Below are 13542 nucleotides of genomic sequence, written 5' to 3'. Positions count from 1 at the left end.
AGGTGTCTGTTGTAAGGGGAGGAAGGGAAGCCAATTGTAAGCTGCTTTGAGACTCCTTTGGGTAGTGAAAAGCAGGATATAAAAGCTAATTCTACTTCACCCAGCCTCCCATTTTCTTACTCAGCCAGCTTGCATTTTAAATCACCACAACATACATATAAATTTCCACACAGAAATTTATATGTAAAATTAAAACACAGAAATAAAACACACACAAAATATTTTCCTAGTGAAAATATTACAAGGTATTTATAGAAATAATTTCCACTCCTGACTGTCATATCTGAAGCGCAAGAGTGACTCTTAAATGAAGGGATCCTAATTTGGTAAGGCAGCAGACATGCAGTCTGAAAGCTCTGCCCATGAGGCTGGGAGTTCAATCCTAGCAGCCGGCTCAAGGTTGACTCAGCCTTCCATCCTCAGACATGACCCAGTGCTTGCACAGGGGATACCTTTACCTTTTAAAGTTTTAGCTCAGGAGGTTTTAAACTGTTTAAATGCAGAAAGCAACCTTTAGATCTTGCCGAGGTCCCATGCTAAAGAAGGCAAGATGCTGCGGCCTCCAGAATAGTAATCAAATACGGTGTTACATCAAGAATCACCAGGGCTTGGAAGTAAATGACGGGCACGCCACTCCATAGAGGAGATGGAAAGGAGGGAAATATGTCTTTAATTAGCAAAATGACAGGACCAAAAGAAAAACAAGCCACCGGCTAAAGAAGCAGTTTATTGCAAAGCTATTAAATATGGATGATGGACTCATGCTCCCCAATCAGTCCGTTTTCTCTCGGTTATTTGTTTCATGGAAACTTATCCGTGTAATTTCCATGTAGCATCAACAATAGATATAACTGAGTGATCTATTATTCATATGACACTGTAATTTAAACTAATCCATGCTTTCCCATGGCACAATTATACGACAATAGTGTAATCTTGTCACAAACAGTTATTTCTGCTCTAGGGCGATTCCACACCAGCGGTGTCACTCTGGGCTACAAGTGGTATGTTGTGGTGGAGCTGCATGCTTTGCTATTTTCTACATCCCCATGGGGGGCATATTTCGGTGGGGACCTGGTCCACCCAAAGAAAGAGCCTCAATTGGCCCCGTGGCCCCACAAAGAGCTGCAGAGCTGAGTGGGGCATTTTTTATCCCCTCTGTAGGATGGGTGGGGGAGGCCTCCACTGGGCTAGGCCCCATTTGCCCCCAAGCTCCTAAGGGAACATGGAAAACATCCGCATTCCCTTAAAGAAGGGCAATGGTGAGCTGATGCATGCCAGGCACTGGAGAGACCCACCCCAGCAGCAGCGTCATGCGGAAGTGGGGATTAGCCCCCCTGCCATATGACTGCCCTCCCAGCCTTTTCTGCCTGTGCAGCACTAGCTGCTTAAAGCATAAAGTAATTTTATTAAGAACAAAAAACAACTTCATAATTAAGAGAGGAGACAGATAGTCATAACAGTCTAACTGACTAATGTTCAGAAGGAAAAGAAATGTGACAGCACTTTGCCCCACCTGTCCAATATTGACTCCTGACTCACAGTGCATGTTCAAGTTCTCTGGCAGGGATCCTTCCTAACCCTTCTACCTGATGGTCTTTTCAATGGATGTGCCAAGGATTGCATAAAGGGATATTTAACATGGAAAGCTAGATATGATTCCTGTAGCACTTGAGAAACCAACATGATTTTTGAGAATTAAACCTTTGATTCACAGAGAATTTTGTTTCCCAAATACTCATGCCATGAAAGTCTTCTTGTTTTCTAAGGCAGGGCTGCCAGCTGGCTGGGGAGTGACCAGGAACAGGAGGGAGGCCCAGGAAGTGATGTCATTGTGTCAGCAAAGTCCTGGGAACACTCTGGTATTTGGGAACTCTATGGTCAAAGCCTTTTTTTACTGTAGAGTTTTTGCTCAAATACCAGGTTGTCATGAGGACATGATGATGTTACTGCTGGTACACACTGGAAGTGATATTGCTAATCACCAGCAACACAGCCTGGGCCTCCCTTTCACTTCTGGTAAATCCCTCCCTCATCTCCTGCCAGCCAGGAGGGACTTTGCAACCCTGCTCTAAGGTGCTACCAGATTCATATCTACGTGTTCTGCTACCAATGTGGCTACCCTCGGAAACTATCTACAGGGAAAGTGGGCTGTTTCTAGGTGGGGTTTTACCAGTGTAACCATGGAAAAATTTTTCTTCCTTGTCTCCTCCCTTTAGTTCCTAAACAGAACAAGATGAAAAATCACCAATGGGATATAGGGTGCCAGTCCCATCCCCCCCCTTGCTGATGTGAAGGTAAGCAAGAGTGGGTCACCCAAGACCATCCTGCAAGTTTACAGAGAATGAGATATTTCACAGTGTGTTTCCGTATCCCACGCAGCCAGTCCAGTGAACTAGCTCTCTTGGTTGCTGGGATCTCATAACTTTAGACAGCAGCGAAAAGAGTTCTCGGAAGTACAGAACTTTTTTCAGAATTGATTTTGAACTTAGGCCAGTCAGGGAGCCAGGAAACACTAGGAGCCTCACAAATATAACCAGTTCAGCTGACCAAATTTAACAGCCATGGGTTCGCTTGCACATTTAAGAAGTGAACCTTGAGAAACTGAGAGTCAGCGGCTTTGAGTCCCCCTTCATTTCACTGAACTGGATGAACAATCACATAAAACAATGCTGATATGCCAGATGGAAAGAGTTCACAGTTAACATAGGGAAACACAGTGAAGTCTGTAAGTCAGCTGCAGGAAATGACTTTAGTGACAGAAGATTTTCAGTCAAAGCTCCTTTCATCTCAAAAGCTCATACGCTGAAAACCCTGTTGGTCTTTAAGGTGCCCCTGGACTTGAATCTACCCATTCCCTTGCCGACCATCTCTTTATACGTCTCCCTGCTAAAATGTCAGGATTTCACTGGAGGAAGCAGCGTCGCATTAATTAATCATTTCAGCCATTAACAAGAATCAGATTCCAGCAGCCCCAGCAAATTGACAATGACGTCCCGTTTCCTGGGGACTGCTGGCATTTTGCCCGGTTCTCGATCTCACCGCTAATACAGAGGAAAGACCAAACAATGGATTCAGCCAACCAAGGGTCAATGCTCTAACTGCATCTCCTCCCGGGTTGAACCACCTTGGCTGAGAATTGGCCCCTCCCCCATGAACCTACGTTTTGGGATTTTCAGAGGGAAACAACAGTTCAAACTCAGTGTTCACAAAAGGGCCCTTAATTCACCTGCTGCCTTGTGTTTAGATTGGGGGAGTGGGTTGTAGATAATCCTATGCTGAATTTTTTTTAATGGCCAGAGCAGTTGGTAGGGCACAAACTCACACAAGAATTATCAACAGGAAGCCTGGATTGGACCCTATCACTGCACTGGGTCAAGTCGGAAGCCTTCCTGCAGCAAAAAGATGCTTTCTCCAAGTTCAGACAACTTATTATTGATAATCTTACAGAACAGAATAATAGTAGACAAAAGAGCCTGTTGCCTATGCAATCAATATGCACCTGAGTAAAACCCTCACTGCTGATCAGTGAGCATTTCTAGCACATCAGCGCAGCTGTCAACTAAGTCCAGAAATAGCAAATGTGTTTTATCATTCAGCCTGGCTTATTTTGGGCACTGTTATTACTATATTCCAACCTAAAGTGACCAGATTTTAACATTGGTGAAGCAGGACACCATTGATTGGAGGGGTTCTTGATTAAAAATTTGGTCTATATGGAGAAACAAAAAGTTTCATAGAATGCATAGAACGCAAAAATAGTATTGTAATATATACTTCTTATTTTCAACATAAGTACAATTTGCCAGGTGCCCCCATATGTCCCTCCAAAAGTGGGACAATCTGGTCACTTTATTCCAAACGGCACCTGTAATGGATTGTAGTGTTTCCAACTGGGCTGGGGAAAGTATCCTGTCATTTTAGTAAATGCTAAATGCTAAATAAAGAGCCTCTTGTGGCGCAGAGTGGTAAGGCAGCCGTCTGAAAGCTTTGCCCATGAGGCTGGGAGTTCAATCCCAGCAGCCGGCTCAAGGTTGACTCAGCCTTCCATCCTTCCGAGGTCGGTAAAATGAGTACCCAGCTTGCTGGGGGGTAAATGGTAATGACTGGGGAAGGCACTATTGAGTCTGCCATGAAAACGCTGGAGGGCGTCACCCCAAGGGTCAGACATGACTCGGTGCTTGTACAGGGGATACCTTTACCTTTACCTTTAAATGCTAAATAACCCTAAAAAGGCTTTATGGAAGAAGCAGGTTGCATTTTAGGAATAACAGAGTCTTATCTACTTGTGAAATGATATTTTACACTGTGAAAACATCTCGCGAGTAAGGAACCCAACTGGAATGCAACTCTGAGGGACAAGTAGAAAGTAGAGTTTTGTGGGCTAGCTCCCCCCATGCACACTATTACTTCCCAGCATGCCCTGCTTTGGTGCAGGCCCTGATCCTTCTGTAAACCCTCCATGCCTCAGGTTGTTAGCAGGGAAGGGCAGAGAGCACCTTTCTGGGAATCACAACTTTCTGTACTGTAGTGTCATTAACACTTTCGATATTGTAGTGTCATTAGCACAGGCTCTCCTCTTTGTCACTGTGCTTCACTTGACACAGAATCTTCACTGAAAATCTTGTGACGCTACAGCAGTGTCAACCTGTGTGGTTAAATGGTTCACTACAGTACGGGACCAGAGTTTAGTGGTTCAGAGTATTCTTAAAAGCCTCAAATTCTAGCGAGACTGATAAAAGGATGGTGTGTGCCAAGGCTGGAAAGACTTCTGTCTGGGATCCTAGAGGGTTCCTACCCATTCAGACTAAGATAGAAAGTGGAGATTCTGAGGGGCTTTCCGCACCGGGATCCTTGTAGCAAATTGTTTGCTGAACGAAAAATTGCCATTTAAAATTGTGGAATTCGTCATTATGCATACCTGCCTTTGTAGTGGAATCCAGTTGCGTTTTGTATCGTTTCCTACAGGCTTCCGGTCTCGGCAAAAATCGCTAGAAAGGAAGCGCTGTCAAGCAGCCAATGGGCGGCCGTTAGCATGCTCCCAAACAGCCCCTTTCCCTTTAAGAAAGGGTTTTTAAAAAAAAAAACACACCCGTTGCAATGAATCTGTGTTGATTCGTTGCAACGGAGAGACCCATCCAGCTTGCAGGTGTGTTTGAGCTGCCGTTTCATCGTTACCACGCTCCTCCCGAGTGAACCCCCCCCCCTCACGGGCGCGATTTTCGGCCAAAAACAGTGTGAAAAATAAAGGGAAAATACATCAGCAAATGGGCTTCTCTGTTGTTTGTGCTTAGTGACTAAACAGCTCTGGGGAGGGACTGAAGCCGGGGAAGCCTCTAAACGGAGGCTCACCGGTGCGTTGATCCCCGCTCGCTCGGAGAAAAAAAAATGGCGATCGCTTCGCCGGAAGATCAGAGGAGAGAGCCAGGGGGAGGGACTTTGTAGAAACCACAACAATGGTAACACACAGAACTTTCTCGCTAGTGTTGCAGATTGGTTGCAGGAGTGTAGCGCTTTCCGGAGAGTGAATCCATTTTTGGGGATTTCCCTGAAAGCACTACAACGAAGCGCTTTTTGCGGATCGGTTTCAGGTGTGTGGCAGATTGTCAACGACGTTGTGCATAATGGCAAATCAGTAGCGTTTTCAATTGGCAACCATTGTGCGATTTTGAAGGAGTGCGGAAAGCCCCTGAGACTTCTGAGGTGGTTCCTCATCTCCCAAATGAGCTACAAAATGTGGCAACGGCCACACCAAAGCAGAGTTGGATGCTGCAGCAATATGATCACAGGCTTCACTCATGTGAATGCATTTGTAGCATTTCAGTTCCACAATGCAAATATTCCTAGAGCTTGGTTGTATGTTAAAGGGTATGTGGAAGCCATGATGTCCTCTAACTACTGTGGCATTGTGAACAGCTTAAGTAGGTCATATTCTCACCTTAATCGATGTTACATGAAGTTCTCATTCTCCTGGCATGCCGGGAATGGAGTTAGATCAAGTGCAAAGTGGGTTTGAGCTGGCTCTTGATACTTTCAACACCTGAAAAGCGGCAAGGTATTAAATGGGAAAGGGGCAATGGGAGGGGGGGGGAAGGATGACTCCTTGCACTGTAGAAACCCTTCTCCTACAAGGAAGCAACCTATGGCTCTAGAGGAGGGTTGCCAACTTCTAGCAGAGACCTGGAGATATCCTAGAATTACAACTTATCTCCAGGCTACAAAGACGTTTTCTTGGAGAAAATGACAGCCTTGGAGGTTGGACTCTAGGGTCCTGTGGTCCTCCAGATGTTCATGGACTGCAATTCCCACAAGCCCCTGCCAGCATTTGCTGGCAGGGGCTCATGGGGATTGTAGTCCATGAACATCTGGAGGACCACAGGTTGACTACCCCTGCTCTAGGGCATTAGATCCTACTTTGACCCCAACCTCTTCCAGGAAGTTTTTCCTTTGCCAAATACTAAGCATGAGGAGAAGGTATCTGTTAGAATTCTCTGGGCAAGCACTCCCATGCGCCCTGCAAACCAGGAAGCACATTCCAGTTGAGCTATAGCTGCTGTGATAAATATTCAGACATAGAAGCCTTACTGACTTGCCACATAGTCTACATAGTTTAGCTCGACCGGCAGCTGCCAAAACCAAACCCCACCACCGTTAAGTCATTCATGCTTTCTCTCCCATGTTATAGAATCTAATTTCACAGAGCACTTAGCATTGATCTCGGCCTGCCAAGACACAATGCCTTTGCCTGCCTTCCCCCTTGTTCATGCCCACTTCTCAGCACATGGGAAGGGTTCTCAGGCAGCTACACACACAGCCTCCCGGCGTCAGACAGAACGCTCCTCAAGCCTCTCACCCGCAAGTGCACTTGAAGGAAACGACAGCTACAGAGACACATTATTTGGAATAAAGGCACGCTTGGAAAAGTTAAAAAGGAAGGGAACTTTGTTTTTGTTCAGTCATTCCCTAAACCAAACAAAGGCACCAGGCCTATGGAAATGCACAGAGAATGCAAATCATTTCCCTCACTCCCCCCCCCCCCCCCAAAAAAATTCTGTTAGCCTCCCACTGGAGGGACCGTAGTCTGTGCTACACGCAGGTGTCAAGGTGAAAGCCTGAAGCATACATTTATCTCAAGGGGCTGCTCCACAGAGACACATAAAAGTTTGCATGTTCCCGTTATGCCTACAAAAGCAATTTGAGATGTAGCCAAACGCATGGATGATTCACCTAGTCTCTTCCCCCTCCCCTTCTGGGAGGGAAAAGGTAACATGAATTGCATGCAGACCTGGAATAAGAGAAACAACAGCTTCTGCTGCGTAGTAAAGAGGCCAGTTTTATTCCTTATTCCTTTTTTGACATTGATCAAAGGGGATCTGCAGCCCCCGCAGGCCAAAGCCCCATTCTAAATCCAGTTATTTAATGTATACACTGCCCTCCCATGAAGCCCCAAGTCATGAGCCATAGTCATCTCATATACACAGAGCTCAGGACTCTCCTTGCCAAGACTTCATGATGCTCGAGGGAGGTGCACCATTTTCTGTCTCCCTAGCTGCAGTTTCTATGGGTTGAGGAGAATGACATAACTCAAGGGCATCCTATCCCAGGTCCAGGTAGACACCTAGGCCCCAGGACTGGTCCGAGAGTTAACCCTTCAGCATCCTAATGACGCCTCAGGGTGTTTGCCATTCAATCAACTTGACCTGCAATGCTATCACCAACATGGAATATCAACATGGATGTCTAGGCATCACTAAGACTCGTGGAGAACCTGTTGCCTTTGTCAGAGTTCATTGGGCAAAAAACCCACCCAGACTAGTACCGATCCACTGGATGGGAAAGAACTCATACTTGGTCTCCCAATGGGCAATCAGCCACTGCCCACTCTGAACTGAAGGGAGGGAGGGTGCGTGGGTGTCTCCCTTTTAGGGGTCAAAGAGAAGGGATGGGGCACATATCATCCCTTATACAGCTTCATCCCCCCACCCACCCCCAAATGCATCACAAGGAAGTCTCATCAATACCCAGCTCTCCTTTCTGGCCACAGATGCAAATTTATCCCCTTCCCCACACTTCCTGCATCAAAGCTTCAGGAACTCACTTGACTGTACTTCTAGAAGGCTGTGATATGGAAGATCCTTAGTTCGACTCTGCCACAATTAGGCAAGTCACTCGTCTCACTGTCTCGCCTGCAACATGGGGATAGTCACTTCAGCCTATCTTAGAAGTCTAAGTCTTACTGTGATAATGCACAAGAACCGCTTGGAACACTAAAAGCACAACATACACTCAGAGTGCTATTGCATGGCTGTGTGCCATGCTACGTTAAAGTTGTAAGGAGAGTGTGCGAGAATTTGTGCTTCTCTTTGCACAGAACTTAAGGTCTGAAATGTAACCTACCTGTCCCCCACAGGAAGCCCAGAGCACTAATTACAGGATTGATGATTTTCATATTTACACTTTCACTATGAAAATTATTTTGTGTTCTTTAAAAAACTTTATGGGTAATGTAATAGCATTCATTTCCTCCCCAATTTTTAGACCTTTCTTCTATGCAAGCATTTTAGCATTTTGCTTACGGTTTAAATCCTTATTTTTTAAGGGGGGGGGCATTTCTTCTTATTTTGTGCAACCTCTAACAGCAGCCAGACAAATCATGCTGTTGGAACCTCACAAGCGGTGTGAATGGCCGGTCTACGGAGTCTGGCCCCCACTAGTGAACATGGAATTTTTCGTTATTGTGGTTAACAGACATTGATTGACTGAACCTATGTGACTTTCTGATCCTTTTAAAAAGCCACCTACACGGATGGTCCTCAGATTGCCTTGGGGCAATTGATTCCACAAGTTCTTGCGACATTCAGCGTGCTTCAATGAGATTTAGAAGACCACTGCTGTGCTTACAATTGCCTTGTTTTCCACCAGCATGGCACCAATCACATTTCTTATCTCCCCCTTCTGCTCAAGGTGGCATTCGTGGTTCTCCCCTATTCATTCTCAATCTTGTGAGGTAGTTTAGGTCAGGGGTAGTCAACCTGTGGTCCTCCAGATGTCCATGGACTACAATTCCCATGAGCCCCTGCCAGCAAATGCTGGCAGGGGCTCATGAGAATTGTAGTCCATGGACATCTGGAGCACCACAGGTTGAATACCCCTGGTTTAGGTTGGCCAGTCAATAGTTGCCAAAACTTACACATCCAAGTTTAAGATGTCAGCCACTCTACCTTGCTGGCTTCCTGCCTGAGTTCACAGGAAGCCATTCCACAGGTGCAGGCAAAGATGAGTAAGCTCCTGCTTATGGAAGCTCATGCCCGAATATATTTGCTCATCCCGAAGGTGTCACAGCCTTCACTGTTTTCGCTCCAACAGACTAAAAGCTGCTGTCTTCTGGAATTTGTGTGAATGGCAGAAGACCACAGCTCTGGGAATAAACACTGATTCCGACTTGTCAAAGGCACATGCAAATCCACCCCAACATAGGAACATCTCAAGAAAGAAGTCCCACTGGGACTGGTGGGATTTCCTTCCAAGTAAATACACTGAGGACGGAGCTGTAACCTGGATTGATGATTTCGAATGAGACACCTGCATCATCAGAAAGGGTTAAATCCTGCTTCCCCCCCTCACCCCCCCCCCCACTGTTTGTGCTTTTCTGATTCCCTTTCTCTTTCCCCCTTCACTCCTCTGTCAGTATTTCTCTTTCCCGGCCCCTTTCCTTTCCCTCTCCCCTTAATTTATTCTATGCCTCTGCTCCTTTTGTCCTCCGTAAGGAGGCCGGCTTCACACTTTGCAACAGCCGGCATTAGCCGAACAGAGATGACACAAGATGCCAACCAGGTTTTTTCAAATAACAGCCACAAGAAGAAGAAGACCAGGCACCCTCCCCCCCCCCCACAACCCGATTACGTATGCCAGACTGCTTCACGCGTCCTTCCTTCACAGGGCTGTCTTTTGTTTTGTTTTGCCACATGCAAATGCCCAATGTCACTGCTTGCCAAGGAAGCACCCAAAGAAGGGAAGCGGTTTCAGGCACCAGGGCTTGTTAGAGAGAGAAGTGATGTATCCGAAGACACAAAAGGCTGGCAAATCCGCATGCATGCAGGAGACATTCGCACCCCGCCCCAGCCATAGGTCTATCTATATGCTGCACACCAGAGAATTGTGGCACACGCACACATGGGATGTGCGTTGAGTCACTTCAGCATGGTTACCGACTACACACCTGCGCTGGAGTCCTACCTTCCCGTTGGTCTGTCCGTCTGCGGGGCACTGCCGGATGCCGTCTTTCTCCTCTCCTCTGCACACAAAAAACCTCAGTTCTCTTTCACATTCACAGCACACTGGCAGGGCTTGCCGTCACCCTCTCCTCCGGCATCCTTGCCACCCGATTGGCTCCGAGCAGGCAGTAAATCCAATCAAGCCCCTCCTCAGATGTGGATTTCACAGGAGCCCGATGAATTATTCAGTCAACCTACTCGTGGGCAGGCTGTGAGATCACAAAGGCAGCTGGAAGGGGCAGGGGGAGGCTTTCCCCTTCGGGACCCACACTGGCAGCCCCGATTCAGGGGCTCTCCTCCGTCCTGGGGTCTCTTAGCAAAGAGAACCATCCCCTCCCAGGTAGCCCAAAGTCTTACACAGTCTGTAGACTTGTTTGAAGGCATCCTTGGAATTAGTTTTGGTGCACAGATATGGGTCCCAGCTTTTGGGCTAGGGGTATGTTTTGTGGCAGTGAGATACCAGTGTGGAATCTGATGCTGAGCACAGAAATCAGCACTCACTGTGTGTCATTTTTCAATCATTTATTTATCGATTGATCAATCATTGAATTAAATTTGTATACTGCCGTCCCCTTGCAGCTTAGGGCGATTTACATGGAACATAGGAAAAAAGAAGATAAGTATATTATAATTCAGAATAACAGCAAATGAACCGCAGTAGTAACAGTAGTTGCAGAATAATTCATAGTTAATATAACATAGCTAACATAGCAATGTTAACATAGTAACTATGTTGGTCAGTTCTGGGGGCCCCAGTAGATCTATATTTTGTTGTTGTTAGGTGCGAAGTCATGTCCGACCCATGGCGACCCCATAGACAGTGATCCTCCAGGCCTTCCTGTCCTCCACCATTCCCCAGAGTCCATTTAAGTTTGCCCCGACTGCTTCAGTGACTCCATCCAGACACCTCATTCTCTGTCGTCCCCTTCTTCTTTTGCCCTCAATTGCTCCCAGCATTAGGCTCTTCTCCAGGGAGTCCTTCCTTCTCACGAGGTGGCCAAAGTATTTTATATCTATCTATCTATCTATCTATCTATCTATCTATCTATCTATCTATCTATCTATCTATCTATCTATCTATCTATCTATCTATCTATCTATCGATCGATCGATCAATCAATCTATATCTATAGATCTATATCTATATATAATCAATTTCTATGCTTTAGGGCAGGGGTAGTCAACCTGTGGTCTTCCAGATGTTCCCGGACTACAATTCCCATGAGCCCCTGCCAGCAAGCACTGGCAGGGGATCGTGGGAATTGTAGTCCATGAACATCTGGAGGACCACAGGTTGACTACCCCTGCTTTAGGATAAGAGGGCTGCCACTCTTTGCACTGATCTTTATTTGCCAGCTGGCGCAGAACGAATTGAGCAAGGAATTGAACCAATTCTGCAACTCTTCTAAGTACCAAACAAAGATGAGCGTGTGACAAAAGTTTGCACTCTCACAGAATCTACATAGCCTTGCCTATACCAACTGTGCCCTCCAAGACAGAGTTCCTATCTTCTGAGCCTGTTGAATTCAAGAGACATAGAGAAGTGCTTAGAGCTGTGCTGTAATAATTCCAAAATGAATGATGCACTTAAAAAAAACACATATATTTACTGTCTGATAGGTTTCCTATTTTAGTTATATATTGACTGCTTGATATATTGCTAGTTTGCAACACTTGCAAAAAGAAACAGAGAGAAAACTTGGCCAATCTACTTGGTCATTATGCAAAGTCAGGTAGTTTACTGCTATTACTGGACAGATAAAAGAACCACATTTGAAGCCCAGGTTTTTCCTGCCACAGTTTCCTTAAATTTAGGAAACTTATTGATTTGTTACACTGAAAATACGTCAGCATGACATGGAAATCCAAGATGGCAAATGATCAGTGGTAAAATCAGATTTTATAACTGGCCAACTGTAATGCATTTAAAATGCCTTTGAAGACAACTTAGAGATTTTGGTTATTGGTTGCTCATTTGTTAATTGGAACCTACTGGCATATATAACTGCATGCTACTATACTATCCCACAACTCCAGCTTCTCACAGTGGGGAGAGGAAGGGTTAGAGATTGTAAAGGTAGGCAATTTCTAAAGTTGTCATATACACTCAGTACCATCTAGTTCAGGGGTTGAGTAGAAGGTCAAGTGATCAGTAACTCACCAAGCAATTAAAAGGAGCTGGACTGTTTCATGTTTGGTGTGGTGGTTAAGAGCGGCAGCCTCTAATTTGGAAAATGGGGTTTGATTCTCCACTCCTTCACACAGAGCTAGTTGGGTGACTTTGGGCCATTCACAGTTCTCTCAGAGCTCTGTCAGCCTCACTGATCTCACCGGGTATCTGTTGTGGGGAGAGGAAGGGTAGAAGAAGAGCTGGTTCTTATATGCCACTTTTGTCTACCAGGAGTCTCAAAGTGGCTTACAGTTGCCTTCCCTTTCCTCTCCTCACAACAGACACCCTGACAGGTAGGAAATTGTAAACCACTTTGATATTCCTTTGGGGTACAAGTGGGGTACAAAACCAGCTCTCTTCTTATTCTCACACAATTTCACTGGCTGCCTATGTATTTCAAGGTTCAATTTAAGTGCTGTCCCTCCTGGCACGGATCCATGTAGCAGCTTCATTATCTGTTGTGGGGGACCCAAAGGCTTGCTCAATGCTTTGTGTCAAATTTGGGGGTTCTAAATCTCATCACAGTGCTTTTTGCTCCTCCTCCCAATGGGCTGACATAGCCTGCAACAAGATCCATCTCTTTGGAACCGTATTATCTTCATCCCTGGAACTCATTGCCAGTAATGTATGCCAAAGCCCCAAATTCTTGATTTAAATACTGCAGTGTAAGCAGCATTACATGCTCTGTAAAACAATGCATGAGTCATCTTATTATATAGCATTTTCAGTAGATAAAGTGGGTTTTAATCCTTACTTCAATCATTCCTTCAGCAGCCTGGGGAACTAAACAGATCATGGAAATGATCATGGAAATGAGGCTTCAGAGAAACATTCAGTACGATCCCTCCCCTTCCCTCTGCAAATGTATCATTTCAGAACATAGAATTGGATCACATCAATGAACACTCTCTTTCACAGAGAGATATACATTGTGCAGATCTGTAATGCACGGCCAAAAGAATGGATTCAGATGCATTTCAGGAAAAGAGATCAAATGAGATCTTCTTCTAAACAAGGGGTGCCCACACTGTGTCTCTTCAGATGTCCATAGACTACAATTACCATGAGCCCCTGCCAGCACCGGCAGAGGCTCATGGT

At 45.6% G+C, this 13542-nt stretch overlaps 1 protein-coding gene across 3 annotated transcripts in view; it reads right to left on the bottom strand.

The window, feature by feature from the left end:
• Positions 1 to 10376, bottom strand: part of SYN3 (synapsin III) — a 218315-nt gene extending 207939 nt beyond the window's left edge. For 2 of the 3 annotated variants that reach the window (XR_013231385.1, XM_077339668.1), the window contains exon 1: positions 10220 to 10369. The gene's annotated coding sequence lies outside the window, so the exon portion shown is untranslated. Of the gene's footprint in view, positions 1 to 10219 lie in introns of all 3 variants that reach the window. The other variant, XM_077339669.1, reaches the window with a different exon arrangement.
• Positions 10377 to 13542: the final 3166 nt, after the last annotated feature.

The sequence above is a fragment of the Paroedura picta genome, chromosome 5 (genome assembly GCF_049243985.1).
Source record: "Paroedura picta isolate Pp20150507F chromosome 5, Ppicta_v3.0, whole genome shotgun sequence".
NCBI lineage: Eukaryota > Metazoa > Chordata > Lepidosauria > Squamata > Gekkonidae > Paroedura > Paroedura picta.
Note: the sequence above shows the minus strand (reverse complement) of the source record. Positions and strands in the feature narration are given on the sequence as shown.